The 26,434-nt window shown below is 41.8% G+C and overlaps 1 long non-coding RNA gene across 2 annotated transcripts; it reads left to right on the forward strand.

Annotated features, from left to right (window-relative positions):
- The first annotated feature begins 20,768 nt into the window (after positions 1 to 20,768).
- On the forward strand, positions 20,769 to 26,434 carry LOC110728336. Of its 2 annotated transcripts, XR_002512662.1 has the most exons (5): positions 20,770 to 21,006; positions 21,974 to 22,066; positions 23,132 to 24,250; positions 24,688 to 24,854; positions 26,049 to 26,434. It is a non-coding gene; the product is annotated as an uncharacterized LOC110728336 (long non-coding RNA). The 2 variants fall into 2 exon arrangements; XR_002512661.1 differs by having other exon boundaries at positions 20,769 to 21,006; positions 23,132 to 24,854.

Consider the following 26,434-nt stretch of genomic DNA (forward strand, 5'->3'; position numbering starts at 1 on the left):
GTTAAACATCAAGGCATCCAAGAACAGCATAATCATGTGGCTGCACATATCATAACTTCAGCAGCATAGATTTTAGACTCTTAAAGAGAGACATTAACCAACTCACAGACCAGCTAGACCTATTGGACAAGACCTCAGGTCGGCTTTCTTCCAAGTCATTAAAACCAGGATATCAAGGGTTAGGATTGATTTTAGTTATGAATGGATCATAGTATAGTGTTCCGAAACCTAAATTTTCATAGTGTATTTTTAGACAGTTGTCTAAGTTAATTCTTTAGCACCTCTCTAAACAGTTCAAGACTTCAACTGACATATACTCAGATTAGAGAAACAGTTAGATGAGAGAAAGAGTGAAATATTGAAGTGCTTTTAGCTGATCACTATAGTAAATACCTTGAGGCAAATAGCAAAACCAGACTGTTCTGGAGTCATATCATCAAAGGGTTGAATGGTCAAGATCTCTCACAAGACAATGCCAAAACAATAACGTCAGCTTTCTTTGTATGGTGCTTTTTTGCTATCATCTCCGGAGACATCTAGCAATAGGTACCAGTGAATCCTATTGCACTGCCTATTTTAGTCTCTAAGCAAGAGATATAAAAATCGTCAAGGACGTCTACTTTAACACACATCATTTCCGAGAAGAAGATTTCTGATTTCAAATCACGGCAAAGTATTTCCTGAAAATGAAGAAATTGCATTCCCCGAACACTGTCAAAACCATCTCTGTCATCCCACAATTGAATTAACCCAGTACTTTAAAATTCACCAATTAATCTAATCACTTATAATTAAGAAAAAGCTGTTGTGAATCGAGTAACAGATAAAAATAATATCGACACGAAGAAAAAATAAATTACGAAAATAAAGAAAAATAAGACAATATTTTTACGTGGAAAACCCTCTTAAACTAGGGAAAAACCACGATCCCGATCTCAAGGGACGAAACGTCACTATAATATTTTTGGGAGTACAAAGGATACCACTACAACTACAATATTAGACTATATGTGTTTAGGACAAAGTGCTACTTAGTACCCTTCAAAATGGTACTTCCACTAAATAATCCTACACACCCTCCTACTAATATTGTATTTGCCTCACACCAATTTACTCCCTCTAACATTTTTGTTTGTGTATTCTTCAACACTAATACACTCACACTACTACTACTTCTCACTCCACGGTATTTCACCTCTTCTTCTTGTCACAAACTCAATTACATGCCTCTTTAAATAGGCATATAAGGCCTTGCTCCCCAAGGTACTCAACTAAGCATAAATGCACCTTAGTCAAAGTCTACTACCTATTCTAACACCTAAGAAATAAAAGTATGACTAATTACTTCACCTTGGAGTCCGAGGATACTTCCACCACCACTCCTTTTTTTTTCTTTCTTTTTTCTTTTTACAATACAATAATAATAATACTACTAATATGTGATTTAGGGAGATTAACCCAACAAATTCCTCCCTCAATCCAAATCACCTAATACTTCTATCTCATCACAAAATTGGACTCTTTTTTTAGAAACATTTCTTGGTCTTAATTTTGTGGCTTCAAACAACATGTCCATCTAGATAACAAATATTGTTATCTCCCTTCCTCCCTTGCAACACAAATGATTGCCTTGATAAACCTTGCACCACCGTCCACTTCCAACATACCTATGCCCGCTTCTTGTCATCTCACCCAACGATATGCCCGAAATCACCTCCTTGTTGCACATTTCCCAAGCCTTCAACCTTGATGTCACTACCCAAGTTGATATGCCCGAAATCACCTCCTTGTTGCAACATATCAAACAATGCCTTCTCTTGGTACACATGAATGGATGCTGCCGAATCCAACACCCACTTGTCACGACTCACATCCTCCTTGACATCGTGAGTTAGCAACTTCATAATCATCGGATACTACATTAGCAGAATCGCTCCCTTCACCGCTCTTCATTTTGCCCAATTTTCCTTGTAGCTGCTTTAAGTTCTTTAAATCTTCTTTTAACTTTGGGCAATTATACTTCAAATGACCCTTCTCATGACAATAATAGCACTCTATATTGCTATAATCTCTCGGCCGAGTCTTTGATCTGCTTCTTGGGCCATCACCAGTTGATTGGTTCCTCCCTCTTTCGAAACCCTCTACTATTAATGCTTGACCTCCATGGTAGGAAGCTCCATCTATCTGTGACATCATCCTCTCATTTTCCCTCACCACTATTATTGCCTCATCTAGTGTAATTTTCTCTCTTCCTACTAACAAAGTCTGCACAATGGGCCGGTAGGACTTCGGTTATGAAGCCAATAACAGAAGAGCTTGCTCTTGATTAGGAATTTTCTCATCAGCATTTTGCAACTAACACACTAGCTGATTAAAGCTGTTGATGTGGTCCTGCAAATTTGTACCACTCTCCATCTTCAATTGGTACAACTCCTACCGTAAGCACAATCGATTGGTTAACGACTTTGAAGCATAATTACTTTGTAGCTTCTCCAACAACACCTTCGGATCTGTCTCCGTCAAGAAATTTTACTTGATCTCCGTAGCTATAGCCAACCGAATTGTACTAACTGCTTTCTTTCTCTTGTTGCCCATGCGGCCTCATCCAAGTTTGATGGCTTTTCATCTTCCAATGCCACATCCAAATTTTGTTGTACCAACATATCTTCTATGATACTCTTCCACACCGTAAAATTCATTTTCCCATCAAACAGTGGGATCTCAAAATTTGGTGTACTTACGGCCATCGTACTTTCGCAAAATCTTCCTCTACAAGTTACTCTCCCCTTCTAACAGATCTTCTAACCGTCGGCTCTGATACCAGATGTTGGGAATCGAGTAACAGATAAAAATAATATTGACTAGAAGAAAATAAAGTACAAAAATAAAGAAAAATAAGACACAATATTTTTACGTGGAAAACCATCTTAAACTAAGGAAAAAAACCACGATCCCGATCTCAAGGGACGAAACGTCACTATAATATTTTTGGGAGTACAAAGGATACCACTACAACTACAATATTAGACTATATGTGTTTAGGACAAAGTGCTACTTAGTACACTTCACAATGTTACTTCCACTAAATAATCCTACACACCCTCCTACTAATATTGTATTTGTCTCACACCAATTTACTCCCTCTAACACTTGTGTTTATGTATTCTTCAACACTAATACACTCACACTACTACTACTTCTCACTCCACGGTATTTCACCACTTCTTCTTGTCACAAACTCAATTACATGCCTCTTTAAATAAGCATACAAGGCCTTGCTCCCCAAGGTACTTAACTAAGCATAAATGCACCTTAGTCAAAGTCTACTACCTATTCTAGCACCTAGGAAATAAAAGTATGACTAACTACTTCACCTTGGAGGCTAAGGATACTTCCACCACCACTCCTTTTTTTTTCTTTCTTTTTTCTTTTTACAATACAATAATAATAATAATAATAATAATATATGATTTGGGGAGATTAACCAGTGGCGTCACCAGGATTTTCGAAGTGTGGGTTCGAAACTTCCGAAATTTGAAATCATAATTAACAAAGGAATAAAAATACAATAATTAAATATTCAGTACATAAATAATTTCAAACTATGGATTACAAATAGATTACACATAGAAAAATGAAAAAAAAAAAAAAAAAAGCTATAACCGATAAAATCTGATCAAGCTAATACAATGGCAGAGAAGCAACACATTAAATAAATTACAAGTTAACATTAAAAAAAAGCTACAATATTCTAATTAGCAAGTAAGCATTACATTGCACATATACTATTTAAACTGAATAAGCTACATACTATCATTGTTATAGAGTTAAAATATGGATTCAACTAGTCAAAGAGGCCAACAATCAGCACATATTAACTTAATGACGGAAAAATAATGATAATGGCCATGATATTTCATTGTATCCTTTCACGCATCGCTAGAGCTTAAGGACTTAACCCAATACATGGATCAACATCCCACCTTACATTTATTTCTCATTTGATAAGTTGCCAAACTAACCAAATAGGGATATTAAGTTCAAGTAGCTAAATATTATCGTTTCACTATCGAAGCTTTTCTCATTCTGATTGCTCACTTAGATTATTGTAGCAGATTACTGTCGTTAGCTATGGCTTGACAGAATTCTTATGTGCCGACAATAAAAATGTTCAATTCAATGTAGCTTAGTTAGAGTTAAATTGTGTAGTAGATTCATGTCACAGGATTAATTTCAATTTTTTATATATAATTAATCAGCAATACAAAACCATCACTGAACTCAAAATTATACAAATAAAATTATCAAAGAGTGTTCGCCAAACATCACTTAACTCAAAATCATGCTTCAAACACAGAATAATTAAAGGCCAAATTTTCACGATTGAATTAAAAATTAGCATATATTAAACATAACAATGTAAATAAATTATCTCTAAGATCTATAATATTCATCAATCAAACCCATATCAACGAAATAGCAAATGAAATTATGAAAACTAGAAGGCAGAAACGAAATACAGAAAATAGCATATGAATTGGCAGAAACGAAAGGCAGAAAATAGCATAGCATATGAAAATAGCATACGAAATACAAAAAAATCCCCAAATTGAGAACTTGAGAAGTAAATTAGATAATTATATCCAAACTTCAGCAATTTACAAAACATTGGCAATTCGTAAATCGTAATGTATATTAGCAATTGAATTTAGCATATGAATTTCAATTTTCAAGTATTCAATGATTTAGCAAAAAAAATCCCCAAATTGAGAAGTAAATTACATTTGCAAAAAAAAAAATCCCCAAATTCACTTACCCCTACATACACCGATACACCATACACGGCTGTGAGGCTGGGTCTGGGTGAGTGGCTGGTGCGCTGCCGGCCTGCCGCTGCCGCCGTGTTCTGCTGACTCTGCTGCCGTGCTGCGCCGGGAAGAGAAGGAGGAAGAACGGGAAGAGATTAAGAGAAGGAGGATTGGAGGAAGAAGTTAGGGTTTTGCAATTTGGGGGAATGAGGAAGAGGAAAGCGAACTCTGGAAGCAGGAAAGCTCAGTGCTCAGGAAACAAAATTAAAAAAAAAAAGTGTGAGTTATGGGTTTTGAACCCACAAACTCTTGTGTGATGGGAGGTAAAAATAACCACTGGGCTACAACTTTACTTGTTGCCATATAATACACAAATATTCTATTTAAACCTATTTTGATTTTTTTTTTTTTTTTAAAAAAAAAAATTTTAAATTTTTTTCAAAAAATCAGTGGGTTCAATGAACCCACTTGAACCCACCCTAGTTCCGCCCCTGAGATTAACCCAACAAAAGCAATATGCAAAACCAAGAAATCCAAATGAAATATCATCCATAAAATTAAGCAAAAGGGTCCCAAATAAAGCACAAATTAACAAGGGTCAAATTGCCAAATTAAAGGAACCAAAACTTATAAAAATGATTGAGCCTTTATTTAAATTAGAAAGAAACAGAGGAAGAGAGAGAATTAGTACTGTTTGAGAGTTTTGGAAGTGAAGAGCTTATTCCTGACGCCAAATTTGTGGCTTTTTTTTAAGCTTTTCCGATTAATTCATCATCATATTTCTCAATTTTTGCCTTAATTGAAACATTTTCCTCTGAATAACTTCTTCAATGCCACCCATTCAAATCAACAGCAACCTCCACCACTACGTTCTGATCGGGGAAAAAAAAAGAAGATGCCAACCTTTGTGACATGCTAAATCGGGGAAAGTTGGCATCGAATTGTATTGTTGCGAATCTCTGCATTTCAAAACCAAATAATATAAAATCCATAACCCTTAGAGCATCAACACTCGTGGTATAATTTATACCACGGTGTAAAAACTCATTAAAAACTTGCAATTTTTCATTACATTAGTGGTATAAAAGTATATCATTTGATGGTATATAACATCTCATGGTAAACATTTGCTTCAACCCCCGTGAACACATGAACCAACCAGGCCATGTGGCCTCGTTATCATGTACTTCCTCCGTTTTCTTTTAGATGCAACACACACTTTTTCACGGTATTTAAGAAATGTAGGGTTTACATGATATGATACACTTTAAAATGGGATGAGTGGTTGGTAAGAGTGTAATTTAGTGGGCCATGTGCTTTAAATAAGGGAAATAGTACAGTTTTTCCCTAAAATAACTTTCCTTTTATAGTGTGTTGCAAGTATTGTGACATTTCTTTTTTAGGGAAACGTTGCAAGTAAAAGAAAAAGGAGGAAGTATTTTTTTTTTTTTCAATTGCATTTTTAGAAAAAATTATAAAGTTAAAAATTATGAAAAAATTACCATTGTTCATAATTTTTCAAGATCTACACATAGACACCCATATTGATATAGTTTTATATATTTTTTCGAATTCGCTTTTACTACGTAAATTATTTATTTACTATACAAACATTAATTAGCTATTTCGAATAATAAAATGAAATATAATTATAATTAAATTAAGTGTGTTTCGGGTGTTTTTTGGATTTCCTCGGATACTGGTCACGCTCTCCTGGCAACGAGACGGTCCCACCTGCAAAACAATGAATATTCCGATCAACGGAATATTCGCCTCCGACAATCAAGTCAGTGATCAGAACGGAAAAGGCTAGAGAGAGAAAGTAGAGAGAAGGTGGAGCTATTTAATGTCCTGTTGTTTGTAAATGTCTTCCTCCCCTCCCATCATAAATGATTGGGGTATTTATAGGGGTGGGACTCGTGCCCCTCTCTAGGGTTTATACCCTAGATTTGCGTGACGTGATTGGCTGTGCAATCAGTGAATGCCACGTGCTACTCTGGGGGCGCCGTTTTGCGGCTTTCATTGATATCTCTCGGGATTTGGGCCCTGACGTTGCTATGGTTTTCTGGCATGTTGATTATTAAGGGAACAAATGCCCTTAACACATGGCATCTTCTCGTGACGACACGTGTCACCCTCTGACTGGGCCACGTGTCGCGACGAGACTGCCCTGCGGCCTTAAGGGCTATGAATTACGAGGCATCGTCCTGTGGTGACACGTGTCACCCTATAACTGGGTCACGTGTCACAGTGGGATTGGTCCAAGTATACGGGGTATTTTTACCCACAACATTTTCCCCTCAAAGGGGGTGGCTCGTACGCTTACAGGTCGACTCCTCTGACCTCAAATAGCCTTGGTGCGTACAAGTGTATTATGGTTTTGTCAGTTCTCCGTCCGCCTGACAATTTTAGAGCGAACGCCTGTCTATACAAAACGGCGCGGATGAGGATTGGCCGTCTTGCTTTTGGGAGATGCGGTCGTCTTGCCATTGCGGAAAGAGCTTTAGTTCTGCCAACTTCCCTTTGGACGCGCCGTTTATTAGGTCACCTTCTTTTCCGCCTAATTTAACGGAGTTGCTCCTTGTCCCTCCAAATTCTAGGTCACATTTTCAAATTGTAACCGTTCAGATGGGTTAGGCGGGAAAGATGAATTTACTCTCTTACCCTCATAAATTTCCCTATATATACAAGGGTTTTGACTTCATTTTGGCACTTTGGAACTTTACATTTTCTAGAGAGAAGTCAGAGCTTCTAAAGAGAGAAAGTGTGTTTTCCTTTGAATCTTCAAGATCTCCGCCGTGCGTTTGAGTTTTCCGGGAACATTTGTTTAGTTTTCCGATCAATCTTCAAGGCTTCCAAGTTTTCAACACGTACAGAGGTAGGCCGCCTGTTTTCTTTTCCTTGCATTTTTATTTCTTTGTTTATTTAAAAGCTGGCTAAACACTCGGCTTCGTCCGTTTCTCCTCATGAGGTCGGCCGTTCGCTTGGGACTAAGGAGTCTAGAGTGGACGGAGACGAGTTGTCTCCTTCATGGAGTGGGTCCATTTCTAGTGTGTACCAACTCACATCCACCCATTCTTCTCTGTCCCTCCATGGCACGGACGATGCAAACGCACGATCGTCATGCGGCCAGAAATCCAGACGGAAGTCTGGTACATCCTAGGCCTCCCTATGACCTCAATAATGCTGACTTAGAGACCCCTTCTACCACTCCTACGACCACTTCCACGGGCACTTACTGCTCGGCCGTGGAAGTAACTTCCTCGTTCGAGGAGCGCCAAAGAGCTCAAGGCGCTTCTACTGCGGGGGGAACGTCCGGGCGAACTCCGGGGCTGAGGTTCCCCCAATATGCCAGCTCGGTCATGGATGGGGTCGAGTTGCTACTCTGTGAAGGGCCTCCTTCTTCTTCTCGGGCGGACGCTAATACGTCCGTCCCCACTCCCTCGGAACTCTATCTCCGATATGGCAGGTCGGACAGACCAAGAACGGGGGTTTCAATTAATGAACCGTCCGACCTGCCCCCTCGCAGAGCACCTCCTACGGGAAGGCAGGCGGCCGGTGCCAAAGATAAAGGCAAAAGGCCGCTTGAAGATATTGTCTCTCCCCGAGGCGGCCATAGTTTTAGGAGCCGCAGCTCAGCGGAGGCAGCCGATCTGGACAGAGTGCTGTCTTCCGAGTTTGGGAGCGCTCCTCAACGAGAGAAGGATGAAGGTGAGAATGCGGCCGAGGGTGGAGCGGCGGCCGCAGAGGGCGAAGAGGCGGCCGAGGAGGATGTTGCCAATATTGACAACTTCAAGGATCTGTACGCCTGCACGGTGGGTAGCACAGCCTTGGGCTACCTGAACTACAAATTTGAGGATTACAAGGCATTCCTCCACCTTAGGGAGGGATTCGGGATTCAGCCCCACGGAAGTCCCGTGCCGTGGCCGCTTGGGAAGAAGCGAGGCCGCGCCAAAGATCCTTTAGCGTCTACATGGCGGCCTTAGAAGTCGGACTGCGCTTCCCCCTCCATCCTTTCGTCCGCACAATCTTGGACGAGTATGACATAGCCCTCTTTAAAGGCTTCAAGCCAGACTTTGCAGTTTTCTGCGAGATGCACTCACTGACTAAGCTGGACGCGGACACGGACGGCTGGTTTATCTTAAGCACCACTAGAGACTATATGATGATGGTGGTGGACCGCGTCTCTAAGTGGCGTGACTGGAAGCACCGATTCTACCGCATCAAAACCAAGGACGTTAAAATTAACTTGCGGATGAATCGGTTCAATGCTGAGCCAATTCAACTTAGAAGCGGGGACCTCAAGCCCGATAAGCCACCCGTCCACCCCAGCCAGGAGTACCAGCTTGAATATTTCAAATTCAAGCGGGTGAGAAGGGGCGGCAAAACTGAGTGCGCTCCAAGTAACTAGGTCCCTTTATCCAGCTGGATGCGGAATCCCACATTTATGTCCGCCTATGGCCTGTACAAGAACCTGTCCCAAGGTGGACACATGGACACATATTCTTACACATACGCAGATTATTTGATCTTGAAGAATTTTCCAACACTTTTTCATTTTCTCTTTCAGCTGAGGCGTACAAGATGCTTGACTCAGAGTAGAAAGGGGAGGTCAACATGGCCGAGATTGACTTGGCTCGATACAAGGCTCGCCAGAAGCTGTACGAGCAAACTAAAGGAGTAAGTAAACCCATCTGGACTTCTTCCTCTCGTCCGTGTATGTATTACAGAAGAGATCTTCTTCCTAACTTGGCACGGCCTATCAATTATATTATCTTGCTCTCTTTTTACTAACTTTTGTCTCTACAGCTGGCCACTCCAACCCCCCGATCCAAACGGAAGCAGTCGTCCCCTGCGTCCAAGACGGACCATGACGGCAAGGCATCCAAACAAAGGAAGACGGTCGCGTCCAAGACCACTTCCACTTTTGCGGCTAAGACGACGTCGCGAACTGCCTCTAAGCAGTCCAAAGGAGAACAACCCCGGCTGAGTGATAGCGGGGCCTCCAAGTCCATAGATCCGGCCGCCACGCCGGGTCATGTTAGGTCCGAGAAATCGGATGATGGGGGTAAGTCGACCCCGGCAAAACCGACCGGGCCTGAAGTGACTCCGCCCGTCCAAAGAGTCAATGAATCTGATTGGCTTGATGCCATTCAGTCGCCGGCGATCAGCCTGGCCGGATGGGGGAAGAGGGTGACGAGCCTGCGCCGCCCCCGCCATTCACTTTTAACGTACCTACCCCTCCAAGCTTCTCTGACGGTCAGTCCGAGTGATTTTGGATTTTATACTTCCTTTTTTTTTATTTATTTTACTGAGCTTAAATTAAACTCTTTGTGTCCGCCTACAGACATTGCAGAGGAGCTACACATAAAGACGTCCGGCCAGTTCCTTACTAGGGCGGACAGAAAGGCTATGCGGGAAGCCATGGCCCGGGTCGTCCCTGCTGAGCAGCGAGATAAGCTTCGGGGGATACATGAGGGCTTCCTCGGCCCCATGATCAATTGCAGCGCTGAGGTAACTTTTCCCCTCAAATGCACTTAGTTAATTTTTCACTCATACTTTGCTAACACATTTACCCTATTTTTCTTGTGCGCAGCTTTTCTTGTGGTTGACCGCCTTCCTTGAATGGAAGGAAAAAGAAAACGAAAAGCTGAAGCGCGCCTGGGAAAATGTCCAGAAGGCCCAGGATACTGTTACTGGGGAAGTGGCCGTCCAACGCCGATATTTTGATACCTAGATCAATGCGCTGTCCGACAAGGCAACGCCGCAGGCGGAGGATCTGGTGAAACTGGGTAAGGCCCTCGAACAAGAGGCCTTAGCCAGGGACACTATGAGGCAGGAGAGGGATCAGGCCCTCTTGGACGGCCAACGCTGGAAGGAGGAATTTGAGGCTTCAGAGAAGCTCAGAAGTGAGGTGTCCTTGGCCCCGAAGCATTTGAAAGACTCCCTGGACGAGGCGGACGCACTTAGGGCCGAGGTGGAGACCTTGAAGAAGTCTGTTGAGGACTTGACTCTCCAGCTGGAGACGCCTCGGGCCCCTAGCGCAGGCGAGGTCGTCCGTATTGAACAAAACGCTGAGGATAGGCTGAAGAGTCACTTCTTCGAGGCGTTCGAGCTCATGGTGGACGATGGGGAGGCCGCCTATTTTCAAGAGCGCTTCACTAAGCGCCTCAACTTCGTCTCCCTCAGGGAAGAAGCTAAGAAGGCTGGATAGCCTTCTCCAGAGCTGGACGCCACACCAACAACCTCAGAGGATGAGGAAAATGAAGTAGCGGCCGGCCATGATGGTGAACCAGAGAACAAAGAGGTGCCAGCTGAGGACGCTTCTCCTGAAGCTTCTCAGGATCCCATCTCAGTCCATGATTCAGCTTCAACCCCGGCCGCCCCCTGACTTTCAGATTTTTCTGTCTTTAAGCTGTATTTATGTATATTTTTCTTGACTTTTTCAACCGCCTTTTCGAGCGGTTTTTATGTAAGATATTTTGCCGCCTTTTGAGCGGTCCTTTTATTGATTCAGCTTTCAGGTTTTGCTTCATACTTTGCAAATTTTGCACTTAAGTTTTTGCATTTTCGTACGCATACTTTTTTACGTTTCAGTGATTTTATGTACGCGTATTTTGTATCTTCGTACAATTGTGGGGTATGCCCCTTTATTCGGCGTTCACCTAGTCCATATTTTGGGTGGTTTGATTGACTTGGTAGAGTTTATACCCTAGATGGTATGACTTCTAACAAGTTAATCAAATCATAATAATGATTGCCCTTGGACTAGGTCGTACGCCGAATCAACACATTAATTGGTCGTTCAATCAGCTTTATGTGAGTTTGTCCGTTGAAACTATCGCTCAGACGCACTCAGAAAATTCCAAGTATGATCTCAACTTAAAATTTTCATGTTCGGCTGGGCTTGAATGCCTAGGTCTGCCCTTGCCCCATTATATGGGTTTCACAGGGTACCTTACCTTTTTCGTCCGCCTTAATTAAGGGCGGACGTATTCACATGACTCGGGATCAAGTTGTCCGTTCTTATTTTATTTAATTTACTTTTGTTCTGCAACCGGGTTGCTATGTTGCAAGCAACCTACTCGCAAATTTCACGCGGCCTATCCGTATAAGTTATGACTGTGCAAATAAGCATAAATTAAATGGAAAAATAATTATAACAATGTTTGACTTTTCATTAATTTGTCAAAATTACATTGTTGTGGCCGTACGGCTTACATTGCTCGGTCAACAGACCTAGCTGTATACACAGCTTTTGGCTAAGTACTTAAACATAATATCTCTTTAGATTGTCAGTGTTCCATGTACGCGGGATGGGTCGGCCGTTCATGGCTTCAAGACGGTAAGTCCCATCTCGGACCTCTTCCCTGACTCGATACGGCCCTTCCCAATTTAGGGTTAGCTTCCCATCCTCATTTGCTCGTCCCACAGCCTCCATCTTTCTTAGGACCATATCTCCCAACTTCATCGGCCGCTTAGACACTCGGCCATTGTACGCCCTTGTCATCCGTAGACGATAGATTTCGTGTCTAAGTGTCGCGTTGCCCCTGGCTTCAGGAAGGAAATCTAGGGCGGTCTTCATGGCTTCCCAATTGGCCGCTTCATCATATAGCATTACCCTAAGGGTGGGCTCATACATTTCAATTGGAAGGACCACCTCGGCACCATAGACCAAGAAGAAGGGAGTTTCTCCTGTGGAACTCTTGGCCGTGGTTCGTATGGACCACAGCACATTGACTAACTCATCAGCCCATAAGCCGCCTGCTCTTTCAAGCTTGCGCTTAATTCCATTGGAGATCAATTTGTTGTATGCCTCTACCTGACCATTTTCTTGTGGGCGGCCGACTGAAGCAAAGTAGTGAGCTATGCCTTGGTCTCTCAATCATTCTTTTAGTTGAGGCGTTTCGAACTGAGGTCTGTTGTCAAACACCATAGACTGAGGGACGCCAAAGCGGCTAATAATACTCTTCCATATGAAGGCGGAAACATTTGTCCATTTGATGCCCCGGACGGCCTCGTCCTCTACCCATTTTGTGAAGTAGTCTACTGCTACAAACACATACCGCCTCTGGCCGGACGCTGGTGTGTACGGTCCTAAAATGTCCATCCCCCATTTGGCAAAGGGGAGCGGACTACTGATGGTCGAAAGACTGTTTGGCGGGTCGGTGAATTAATGTTGCAAACCTCTGGCACTTGTCACACACCGAATGGGACCTGGAGCATGTGTGTTGATTACACAGACCTCAACAAGGCGTGTCCAAAGGACAGTTATCCGCTTCCAAAGATCGACTGTCTGGTCGATTCCACAGCCGGTCATGCCTTGATGAGCTTTATGGATGCCTACTCCGACTTCCATCAGATACCCCTGTGGAAGAAAGATCAAGAGAAGACGACCTTCGTCACTGATCAGGGGCTATTCTGTTATACTGTGATGCCGTTTGGCTTGAAAAATGCGCCTGCCACTTTCCAACGGATGATTAATACGGTCTTCATTAATCAGATTGGGAGGAATGTGGAGGCATACATTGATGACATGATAGTCAAATCCAAGCTACAGACGGATCACCTTGCTGATCTCCGAGAAACATTCACCACCCTCAGGCGGCATAAGGTTATGTTAAATCCTAAGAAATGCGTCTTTGGTGTTGAGTCTGGGAAGTTTCTCGGATTCCTGATTGATCAAAGGGGGATAGAGGCTAACCCCGAAAAGATACAGGCGGTGATTGACATGAGGTCACCCCGCTCTGTTAAGGAAGTCCAGAGACTCACCGGTTGTCTGGCCGCCCTGGGGAGGTTCCTCAGCCGGTCAGGTGACAAATGCCTCTACTTCTTCCAAGCAATCAGGAAGAAGACCAGATTTGAATGGGGGGATGATGCTGAGTCAGCGTTCCAGAGGTTGAAAGAGAATTTACATTCTCTTCCTAGGTTGGTCAGTCCTTTGCCTAGGGAGACGTTGTACATGTATTTAGCTGTCTCAGACCATGCCCTCAGTGCCGTTCTCCTTGCTGAGCGAGACGGCATGCAGCTCCCGGTTTACTTCATTAGCCATGTTCTTAAAAATGCTGAACTCCGGTACCCCATGGTTGAAAAATTTGGCCTTGCTTTGTATATGGAATTCAAAAAATTGAAGCCTTACTTTTTGGCACATCCGGTGGTGATTTACATAGACCATCCACTCAAGCGGCCAATGTCTACCTTGGACTCATCCGGGAGAATGTTGAAATGGGCTATTGAAATGTAGAGCCTTGAAATCACTTACGAACCAAGAAAGGCAGTGAAAGGTCAGGCGTTTTCCGACTTCATTGTGGAAATGACTCGTCCGGTGGCTCCGGATAATCTTGATCAGGTTTGGAAAGTGTACGTAGACGGGAGCTCTACAAAGAACGGCTGTGGTGCAGGCGTAATTTATGAGTCTCCTGAAGGAGACATATTTGAATATGCACTACGCTTCAAGTTTCAGGCCTCTAACAATGAGGCGGAATATGAAGCCCTGCTAGCCGGCATACGCATGTGTAAGGCGGCAGGGGCCATGAAAATTGTCGCCTACTCTGATTCTCAATTGGTTGTTAGCCAGTATGAGGGAAGTTATGAGGCTACCCATCCGACTATGATTAAATATCTTCAGGCAGTTAAAGAAGAGACCAAGGCACTTGAGGAATTCCGGCTGAATCAGGTGCCTAGGTCGGAAAACAACCAGGCGGATGCATTGTCAAAGCTGGCATCTTCCGCTTGCCATGATACGCCTCGGTGAGTCTTCTGGGAAGTTCTTGAAAAGAGAAGCATCTATGAGGATCCCGTTGGAATTCTGGACCGAAGCTCTACCTGGATGGATTGCATCCGGGCCTATCTCTCAGACGGCACACTTCCTGATTCGCCACAGGAAGCAGCCGTCCTGAAAAAGCGAGCTGCAAGATTCGAGTTGAAAAATGGAGAACTCTTCAAGGCGGGGTTTCTAAAGCCTTTGTTGAAGTGTGTCACCTCAGAAAAGGGGAAAGAAGTTCTCGAAGACTTGCACTCGGGATTCTGCGCCTCTCACATAGGCGGCAGGTCCCTAGCCGTCAGAGCCAGACGACATTATTTTTGGCCCACTCTTGAGGCAGACGCCAAGGAGTTGGTAAAGAAATTTGACAGGTGCCAAAAATTTGGCAATTTCATTCACCGTCCGGCTACTGATCTGACGGCCATCCACAGCCCAATCCCGTTTGCAAAATGGGGCATGGACATTCTAGGTCCTTACACGCCTGCTCCAGGCGAAAAGCGCTACATCTTGGTGGTTATAGATTACTTCACCAAGTGGGTGGAGGCTGAGGCGGTTAAAAACATCAAGAACTCATACGTAATTTCCTTCATCTGGAAGAATGTTATCACCTGGTACGGGGTACCCATGTCTACGGTGTTTGATAATGGTCCTCAGTTTGAGACGCCTCAGCTAAAAACTTGGTTGGGAGATCAGGGGATCTCAAGCTATTTCGCATCTATTGGCCGGCCCTAAGCAAACGGCCAAGTTGAAGCTTTCAACAAACTCATCTCAGACGGCATTAAAAAGAAAATAGAAAGAGCCGGTGGCTTATGGGCAGAAGAATTAATCCATGTCCTGTGGGCCATCCGGACAACAGTGAAAGGGGCAACCGGTGAAACCCCATTTCTCATGGTTTACGGTGCTGAAGCCGTCTTGCCCATCGAACATTACGAGCTGACTCTCAGAGTCATGTTGTATGATGAAGAGGCAAACTGGGAAGCAATGCGTCTGGCATTGGATTCACTCCCAGAATACAGGGGCAATGCCGCCTTGCGTCATGAGATTTACCGTCTGATAATGACGAGAGCCTACAACAAAAAAGTACACAAGCGTCCTTTGAAAGTTGACGACTTAGTGTTACGAAAAATGGAGGCAACCGGTAGGGCCAATGAGCTGGGAAAGCTAACCCCAAATTGGGAAGGCCCCTACCGGATCTGTGAAGAAGTAAGGGACGGCACCTACCGCCTGGAAACTCTAGACGGCAGGCGCCTGCCTAGAACTTGGAATGTAGACAATCTAAAAAAGTACTACTTCTGAGAATGTAAACTTTTTGTAATAGTGAGTCAGTTAATGAAGATTCAGACTTTGTTTGCAAAATTATCGTTTGATTATCCATCCGGGTAATATCCAGGCGGATTCCCCATTTACCTAACTAAGTTCAATACTTAGTGAAGGTTACATTTGTTTGTCCGCTTGGGTAATACTCGGATCTCTTGTTTATTTAAGTTTGATACTTTGTTTATTCAACTGCTTGACTACCCGCCTGGGTAATACTCAGACGGATTCTCCATTTATCTAACTAAGTTTGATACTTAGTATGATCAAATATTTTCCTGTCCGTCTGGATATTACCCAGACAGACTCGTATGCTTAGTGTAAATTCAACACTGATTAAGAAACTAAGCACAAAAACGTTTAGTGGCTACACAACCGGTCTCAAACAGGATCAGAGGCTAAAATGGCCGGATGGTTGCTATTTTTATAAAATCGCCTGTCCCAACATGGACAAAGGCGTCCGGCGACACCCCTCTGTGTGCAATCTTCGCAGAGAACAGATTATCTGTCGGTTCTATGTATCCATGCAGACGACAAAAATTGAACGACCAAATTGGTCAACTCATAGCCGTCTGACTAAAATAACCTACAAAGAACGAATAAGTTCCTAAATACCGGATGCCCATTGGCATCAGTCGGTAACCGGGTGAAGTTCTCACCCCAATTGGGGCAAGAGTTCAATGGCTATGAAATCTCTACCAAGACGTGCATAAGTCGTCTGTGTAGTGACCGAAACGCCTGTTAGTGTACGGCTGTGCACTTGGTTTGGGGCAATCACTACTGTGATTGATTGACTTACAAACATATCATGCTCTTTGCAGCATCAGACGTTTTCAAGTCAATCAACCAGCTCCAATTGAAACCAATCACACAGCCGTCCAGGGGCAAGGACAGTCGGACTACTGACTAGTTAGGCAAGAAATCGCTGCATGCTTTTGATAAGATAGGCAAAAATTAAAAATTCAAATGCAAAATATTCAAAACCGACTTAGTTGGTGCAATTCATAAAAATCCGTCCAACCAAACGGTTGTAATGGATCAAATGTTAACCGGACCCCGTTCGGGAGAAAGAAATTGTTAATTAACACGGCTCCACAGCCGGTAAATACAAGAATACTCGGCACGCAGGCCAGAAAAAGCAAGTTTTGGCATACAACCACTGAATTAAAAGGAATTAAAAAAGCAAAGACTGGCATACTGCCGCTGAGGGGTCACTTCTGGCTTGCAGACGGTGCCTCCTGGTTCTCCCCCTTCTCCTCATCATCTGAGGGAATTTGGTGCGCTTCGCCGGGACCAGGAAGCTCAGGCGCGGTTGGCTCATTGTTGCTGAGCCAGGCTTCAAAGGAGGCAGGCTCTGGCTCACCTTGCTCTCTCAAGTACACCACGTACTCGGCATAGCTGTGTGCCATTGCCCAGATGCTATAATCAGCGTCTGGGTACAAGGCAGCCCAAGCAATCTTCATACGGGCGTCGTTGTCAGCATCACTCTCAGCAACAAGGCGGTTTTGCTCCGCCTCCAGGGTTGCTGTAAAGTTTTTCTGAGCTTGAGCAGCATCCTTCTCCAGCCTCTCAACCTTGGATTTCAGTTTGCCAAGGTCCGCCTGGGTCTTCTTGAGCGCCTCTTCAGCCTGTTTGGCGCTCTCGTCTGCTTTCTTCTGGGCCTCCTCCGCCCCCTTTCTTGGCCGTCTCAGCATTCGTTACCCGCTGGTCGGCCGCCTTCAGATCTAGCTCTAGCTGCTGGATTTTAGACGCCTGTGTCATAATTATTGCTTTAGTTTCAAGTTCATTTACGATAGTTGAGTGGAAAGCAATATTATCAGCGTCTATGGCGGACTTCTTGGCCCTTTTTACCTCTTCCCGTTTGCGGGAATAAGGACGTTTGAGCCCGTCCACCCGCAGCATGGCCTGCAAAGAGAAGTCGGTATAAGAATTACAGGCGGGATAATTACTTGGAAAAAATAACATTGAATTGACAAGTTTCTTACCTCAGCCAGAAGGGATAGAATGCGTTCAAGATTGAACGTCTCTATCCCAGGGATATTGTCCTTATCCCTCTTCCGGACGACATCCAGCATGGCCTTGGCGTGCTTCTAGACGTCTGGCCAGCGGGGAGATTGATCTGCACCACAATCAATACGTGATGAGTGCGAAACTAAGGCAGCACCTATCTGTTGTCGACCGTCTGAGGATGACGTCTGTTGGGAGTGGGATTTCACCCGTAAAGGCCACCCCAGCTCAAGCAGGGATTCAAAAGGGTTCTTACCTTCAGAGCCGGCCAAGCGGGAAACGCTTGCAGGCGTGGTGAACCCCGCGGCTGCTGAGGGGTTGGCAAGATCAAGGCACAGGCTGACGCCTACCTTCTCGAGTCGCCCCGCTATCCGCATCGTCTTAGCCCCGGCTGAGGCGCCAGGAGTTGACACAGAGGCAGACTTTTTTATTTTATTGAGAACGGCTGGGGCCTCCTCTCTAGCTCGTTTGAGATTCTTCTCAAACGATTTCCCAACTTCTCCCCCCTGTGAAAATAAACAAGTAAAGGTTAGTATCCGGGCAAGACAGTTTATAAAATAAACTTAAAGGGTCAGGCGATAAATACCTTGGCCCTGAGCTCGACCGCAGCTTTCTCCACAAGATCTTTGCGGATGGTCGCAGAAGACCGCTTGGGAGTTTTCTCCGACTGCAACATGTTTAGCGCTTCTTCTGCAAAAAGAAAGAAATTGATCAGAATCATAAATCAATTCCGATAGAAAAATACTACAGACGGTGTGAACCCAAGCGCATACGTTTATTAAACATGTGCCCTAGTCCGCAGGCGGCTAGGAAACATTCATCCCGGAACCAGGAGCTCTTGGGAATCCAATTCTTAGGGACTTTTATTGTTTCCCCGGTTGACAGAGTTGCGTCTGTGAGGCCGAAAAAGTCTGCCTCGATTATTTTGTCAAAGTCTTCCTCTAGGATCCGGGGAAGAGCGCACCTCCTGCCTAACAAGTTGGGCTTCTTATTGTACAGACGGAATTCATAATTTTCCCGTCTGGTTGGGGCTGACATCAGGTAGAACATGTGCTTCCAGCCATCGAACTTGGAGACCTTGTCCAAGGTCATCATGTATTGCGGCTGTGTGGTTAGAGTATACCACGCCCTCCAGCCGCCTGGGCTTCTGCTGAGGTAATGCATGCTTGCAAAGGCCTCCCAGCCGGGGTTAAGCCCTTGGAACTCGCAGGCGGCAACATACCCCAGAATGTTGGTCCAGGAGTTGGAGGTAAGTTGCCAGACCCCAAGGCCGTAGCCTCTCAAAATTGCCTTCACCGCCTTGTGAAGGGGGAAGCGAAGGCCGGCTTTGAACGCCGCCTCATAACAGCCAAAATAGCTGTTGGCGTTCTCTTGATCATCCCCCCACGCGATGGTGCCTAGCTCAGGCGGCACCCGGATCTTATACCCGTCTCCAAGCGGGTGCATTTTCTTAAAGTTCTCTAAGTTTTCCCCCAACTGGATTCGGTCCTTGGAGGAGACGTGGATGCTGAAGGGATCGTCCTTCTCACTCCACTTTTTCCTTTCTTCCTCCTCGCTATCCGGAAGAGGGGGCAAGTCATCGCTGCTCTCGGAGGTAGAGGCGGAGCTGTCGCTCTCCGTCTCCCCCTCACTTTGGTCCATGGGGGCAGAGGCGGCCTCGTCGCCGCCGTGGTCACACTCTTCCTCTTCCAAAAAAGAGTCTGCAGGGGTTGAAGGGGCGCGCGGAGGGGATCTCTCCAGAGCCGTCTGGTTTCCCTGACCAGACGTTTCTCCCTCAGGCGTTTGGCCGCCTCAGCCTTCGCTCTTGTAATTCGGGTCCCTGGCCGTCTGCATTATCCGAGCCATGGTGTCCTGCACAGACACATAACTGGTCGGAATCCATGGCAAAGGGTGGTCCCAACACCCCGAGCCGGCACTCCCAGTCCTAGACTCAGCCGACCCTGGTGACCGGCTGGACTCTAACCAAGGTTGTGCCGTGTGTGTTGGTGATGCATCCATTTATTGCAAGAAATATGTACAAGCGGTGAAAAAAGAAAAGAGCTGAGAGAGACAGAGACAATACCTTTTGATTTGGTATCTGAACGTAGACGGGACCGGCTGTATTGCTGAAGAGCAAACTTTCTTGCCTCAAACAAGTGACTTCTGCTCTCTCAGAGTTTTTCTCTCTAGAAAATTTTTGTAAACGTACAAAATTATGAGGGTAAAACGGCTATATATAGAGGGTAAATTTGGGGGCATTTCCGTAAATTACACGGAAGGTGAACGATTACTCTGTAACGGTAAAATTACCGCCAACCAGAGCGTGACATGTGTCGCAGATGCCACATGGCGTGCCACGTCACATCTGTGAGGGGCAAATGTTTAGGGTAATTTTACCCTGCCACGTGGCCCAATCAGAAGGTGACACGTGTCACCCCCAGATTGGTCTAAAATGGACCAATCCCTGCAAAACACGTGTCATTCCCGAAATCAAGGGAAAAGGCGGCCTTCAGGCCCAAATCCCGAGAATGCCGCCAAACGGCGCAGCCCACCAATGATCAGGGTTCAGTAACCTAATCAGGGGCACAATTCCCAAAGACCCTATAAATAGGGAGATGTCCCTCATGTTGAGGGCACGTTTTATCATTTATTACACATTTTACTCTTTGATAGAGACATCCTGAGCTTGGAATCCGAGCAGATCCCTACCTAAATTTCCGCACCTTTTTTCTCCCTTCAAGTTTCTAACTTGTGCGTCGGAGACAAAGCACCACCCAACTGGTGTCTCCGTTTGTTTTGCAGGTACAGCTCACCCCGGATCAGTCTTCGTGTTGTAATTCTCCCGAGGGACAAAAACACCCGAAACAGCTGGCATGTATTACTACAATGTTGGTCAATAAATTAATTTCGCACTCCTTAATTCTCACCAAAATCGGTTATGATCTCTCTTATCTGACCAGATCGCACACCACCACAACGCACCGCCAGTCATCGTAGCACATCCCTGACCGAGTATACAATTATGTATATGATTTTGGTTTGCAGCAAGATGACGAGACTTCTCTCATGGTTGGAAGAAGGTTTTAATATCTAGTTGATGAATAACACTTTCTTGTGGATGAACAAGATGTTGATGTATTGTTCTTTGTTCTTTTCTATTGATTTTTGATGTTTTCTCTCTATCTCTCCTGATTTCAACTAGTGATTGTATCTCTTATTTTTTAGTAAAAGACTTTTTTATGATTTGTGGTTGCTGTTTAGAAGCAAAATATAAAGGACCATGCCTCACTAATCACTATCGACCTCACCCAAATCGACTAGGACTCTATAAGATTTTAATTTTAGTTTTTTATTTTAATTTGTTAAGTTTGTGTAAAAGTTTTACCTTGATAATTGAATTGAAGTAGTGATGATGAAGTACTAAATTTTGGATGGATTTTGATATGGAGTTAACTATGAAAGATTTATTGTGTTTGGATACGATTTTTTCTAAGGTTGTGATTATCTTACTATAATTCCCTTTACATTTCAGGTCACTTATATTTCTTCTTATGGGTTCTACTTTAGATTTTTTTCAAACAATTAGGATAAATTTAGAGTCTTGTTTGCTAATTTGTAAGCCTTTTTGGAATAATATTTGGTAATTTAGAGTAATTACCATTTTTTGTCATTTATAATGCTTGTGCCCATTCTGTTGTGTTGTCAATGGTTAGGGTTTCAAATTCAGAATTCTAAGCTTCAATAATAGTGTTTCTTCTTGTTATAGCTAATGAGGAGATTCCTTTCTCTACTTTGTCGAATTTCGGGGCGAAAGACCTCTACTTAATCTTGTAGCTGGTGGTCTTACTAACATCATTTAATTTAGCTTAATCTCGCCTTTTAAATCTAGCTTACTTTAAGAACTCACTACTTGCATTACTTAAACTAAGTTACATTCTTTCACTTTTTCCAGCTTCCTTAGTAAGTGAAATTTAAGTTTCTAGATCACAAGTTATTAAAATTTCCCATTAGAGTAACAAGTTTCACTTTGTAGGACTGCCTTACGAGTTTTCTTATGCTCATGTTGAAATGCAGGCTAAATCACTTTTCTTTTTACTTGCAGAGTGACACCAAGAAGATATTAGTTGTGTCCATATTCTTTGAGACCATGCCATATAGATTGGATGAGAGCACAGGTTACATAGACTATCATCAGGTACTCTCTTTTTGAGACTCATATGCTCCATGTTACAGGGAAAAAAAAAGTTTTAGGCCCATTAGTTGTTGTGTTCCATGCTTTTCTGGTTTCTCTAACGTAATCTTGCAATTCTTGCAATGAATTATTGTTCTATTTTTTTAGTATATGATGGTGTTGATGAAAATAATTATGTTGCAGGGAAATTCTTTAAGATATTGTTTAATTGCTGAAATTGCTTGATTCCTGAAATATGATGCATATGATGGTGTTGATGAAAATAGTTATGTATTTTGGGTTTATTTTGACGGTATTAGAAATGGTTTGTAGTAATTTTGCTTAAATTTTGCAAAAAGAAATTAAATGTTGGGTAATTTAATCATAGGCTCATCTCTTCTCCATTGAAATGACTTTTAAGCTTTCTTTGATCCTGCATTGAAGTAATTGAAGCAACATGCTAGGTAATTTATTTTAAATCATCAAATTCCCATTTCAAAATCTAGAGTTTCTTTAATAGAGTCTATATATTCAATTTTCTATATCCGAAATATAAAATTAGACATAACTTGATGATGGGTATGAAGATAATCTCACTTTCTATACTCTATTCAAAACACATTTAAAGCATCAACTTTCTTAAGAAGAAAGATCAACTTCTGCTTCATTTGACTGCCCTATCCTTATTTCGCCAATTCCTCAATAATTGACCAAAATTATTGTTTCTGAAGTGTCAAATATGTGTGATTTTGTTTATCTGGCAGAGATTTCCTATCTTCACATGATTTTTTGGGTTTATAACACTTTTTTGGGTGTTATTTTTTGTATAAAATGAGACCATTTTATCTAAGCTAGTAAGGGTTACTTTTACATGCCTTACTCGTACGACAATTGCAAGGTGCCTACCTTGCCATTTCAGTTTCCCCTTAACTCTGTATTATTTCATGATCCTAGATTTGTTGATCCTTATCAATAATTATCATGTAAATAAAACAGTATGTATATTTGTCTATCATAAGCTCTTCTTTTTTTTTTTTGGTAAATATCATAAGCTCGTCTTTGATATTTGTTTTGGGGCAATCTATGTAGGCAGCAAATATCAATGCTGATACTGAAGCCCAAGAATCAATGGTAATGAATATCATCTTTTGAAGAATGAATACCCCAGCCTAGAGTGCGCTAAATATAGTGGTATTAATGCTATGGTGCTATTTCTGTCTACTACTCTTTTTGTTATGTTATTATGTTCTTAAACAACATTCTCCTTCTTGCACCCTTTTTACACGGTTGTCTACAAATTCAGAAAATACTTGCTAATATGATATTTACCTGAATTATGTATTAGTTGATCAACTTATTTTTTAGCTTTGTGAATCACGCGTTTCATTCTAGACTTTTCCATTGCCTCTTTGTTTTTTTAGTTAGGGGTTGGATGGACTGGTAGAGAGTCAAAGAAATTGATTATATTTTCTGAAAATAATTTCTTATTTTTTTTCTATCCATTTTTGCAGATGCTTATGTTTTGTAAAAATAATGTCCACTTTTGGTTTATATTATTCTTTAAATTTGATGCTGTAATGTTTTCCCAAAGACGAACTTACATGAGATGTACTGTTTGAATTGAAAGGTAAGGTTGCTAAACATGTACTAGAGGAAGTTGCAAAGGTAATTTTTTCTAACTTTGGGTGTTAGTTAGTTCCTAAACATGTTTACCTAAAATAACTAACATGTACCCCAAGGCGTTCGTTAATTTAAAGCTAATTAAGTTAGTTCAAAAGAAAAAAAATAAAAAAAAAAACTTAAAGCTAATAGCTAGCTCGATATTATATTGGTGAGAATTTATTTTAGTAGCATCATGTTGAAAACGATCGATGTGATGTCGAAAATGATTGATGTAAGCATTAATTGGTTTAGTAAAAATTGATAGAATTATTTAAGGAAAAAAAAGTTATATGTTGGTAATATTATTTCAGAAATATTTAACAGAAAACTAACTCAATTATTATTATTTCATAAGATTTCAAATCAACACCATGAATAGAAATGTTATTTTCCCCATTGAACCCCACTATTGTACAACTATATAGTGGTAATATGAATGTTAATATACTTCAAATATGTTATTGGAGTAGCTTTCATTATGTGATTTTACTCATTACTCTTGAACCTGCAGGTCCTAGGAGTTATCACAATTCTTAAGATTACCAGGTAGATATAGCTAACCTTCATTAGAAATAAAATGTTTAAGTGACTACATATTTTGACCACATAGTTTGTATATATACTAAATTATCTGCATCCAGTTTTGTGTCTGTACTATACTCTATATGAGATAGCTGCAGCTTCATGTTTAAGGTTGATACATGATATCAAGCTAACCAATGCTATGTAATTAATATATAGTTGGAAAAGTAAATAGTCAGATGTTCAACACAACCTAAAAATTGTTATCAACACTTTCTCGGCTCTGTCATAGCATTGTGTCTAAAATTCAGATGTTCAACATTAAACTTTTAAATATCAAATTTAATTTTTGCTGCTTACTATCTCTTATTTGGGTTTATCTTGCATAATCTTCATCTAATTTTCCTTACTTGGTTTACTTCTTGTTAATATTGGTATTTGAGCATTTAGGGTTTTTTTAGTACAATTTTTGCAGAGGACGTTCGGGGGAGCACCTAAGAAGAGCGATAATACTCGCTATTATGAAGTTTTAGGAGTTCCTAAGACTGCTTCTCCTGAAGATCTTAAGAAAGCTTATAAGATAGCTGTCCTTAAGAATCATCCTAATAAGGGTGGTGATCCTAAAAAGGTAACTTATTTTGATTTGTTTTGGGAATTTGTTGTTTGTTTATTATTATTTATTTTTTGTTAATTGTTCTAGGTTTAGGGAATTTCCGATTTATGTTTGTTAATTGTTCTAGGTTAGGAAGATGTTTGATTTATATGTGTTTTTTCTTTTTGATTTTTAGATTTTGATCTTTTTAAGTGATTTTTTGATTGGTTTCAATTGGGTATGTAGATTTATATTGTTGATCTGATCTGCCTGCTGAATTTGGTATTTAGTGCGTTCCCAAATTGGAAAATGAAGTTACTTGGAATCGTGATTGTGTGTTTAAGCTAGATTCGGACTCAATTCAGTGGAAAAGGATTAATTTGAATAAGTTTTGGATTTTATGATATGAATTTGGCATATTTTAGGGTTGTTTTAGACGTATTGAATTGATTTATGTACAATGTAAATCTAACTTCAGCATAGAGAGAAATTGAGTAACTTGGTACACATAATTTGGCAAATTTTAAGATTGTTTTAGCTGTATTAGATTGATTTATGGACAACGTAAATCTAAATTCAACATAGTGATAAAACTAATATCATCGTACACATTATTTATACTACTAATCATCGAGACTATACGAACGGTTTTCCCGTATCAATGTCGATTTGTGGAGAAGAGCACAGGGCTCTAAGCCGAGTGCAGGGAGTGAATAGGTATCGAAGCAGGCAAAACCCCACTTCTTGCACTGAGAATCAACCATGGCTGTGTCGCTATAATTAGTTTCTTTTGCACTTCACACTACACTACCGCCACCACAATTCACTCCATTGCATTCACCCCAATGCAGAAGACCCTAGACACTATAATCTGATAATTGTGCCTGGTCCATTGGAAAAAGGGAGAGAAAGTGAAAATCTGGTGTTGGGATGGAAATTGTAAGAGATTTCTAGGTGACTTTTGTATAGTCGCTAAATAGTAAATACTCTTTAGTTTTTTGCCTTGTAAGTGATAAAATATTGTTCTTTAATTGGAACTTTGTGATTTTAGTAATGGGTTTGTCGAAATTGTTGATATGGTGGCTGAGTTTTGGTAGATTTATTGCATTAGTTGAAGTTTAGTATCTTGTGTTTGTGACTCTGTGGTTATGATTCGCTTTAAAGATGCATTTTCCTGATTTGGCTGGTGCTATTTGAGTTTAATTCAATAAATGTTATTATGTTGTATAGTACGTACTATACAATATTGGAGACATGGGCTGGAGTGGAGGTGACAACATCCGTTGGTTTTGGATAGTGTACATCAAAAAGCGGTGATTTTTCATAATGGGGTATGAAGGAAGCTCATCAATGATGTCATCTGCGACAATTTTGTTTTTCTATTGCCAATTAATGGGGTATTGGTTACTCTCTTGTCAACTAATTAAATTTTTTTCAATGTAACTTTGTTTTGTATTTTTTTCCTTAAGATTTTCATTTTTATTGAGTTTTTTGATATGTGATTAGATGGAATGTATGATTGTTTTCAATAGAATAGCTACAGCTTAGACTAATGTTCTATAGGAAAATGTCCATGGAAAAACATTCAACATACAATAAATTTGCCTAATTTCAAA

The sequence above is a fragment of the Chenopodium quinoa genome, unplaced genomic scaffold (assembly GCF_001683475.1).
Source record: "Chenopodium quinoa cultivar QQ74 unplaced genomic scaffold, ASM168347v1, whole genome shotgun sequence".
NCBI classification, from domain to species: domain Eukaryota; kingdom Viridiplantae; phylum Streptophyta; class Magnoliopsida; order Caryophyllales; family Amaranthaceae; genus Chenopodium; species Chenopodium quinoa.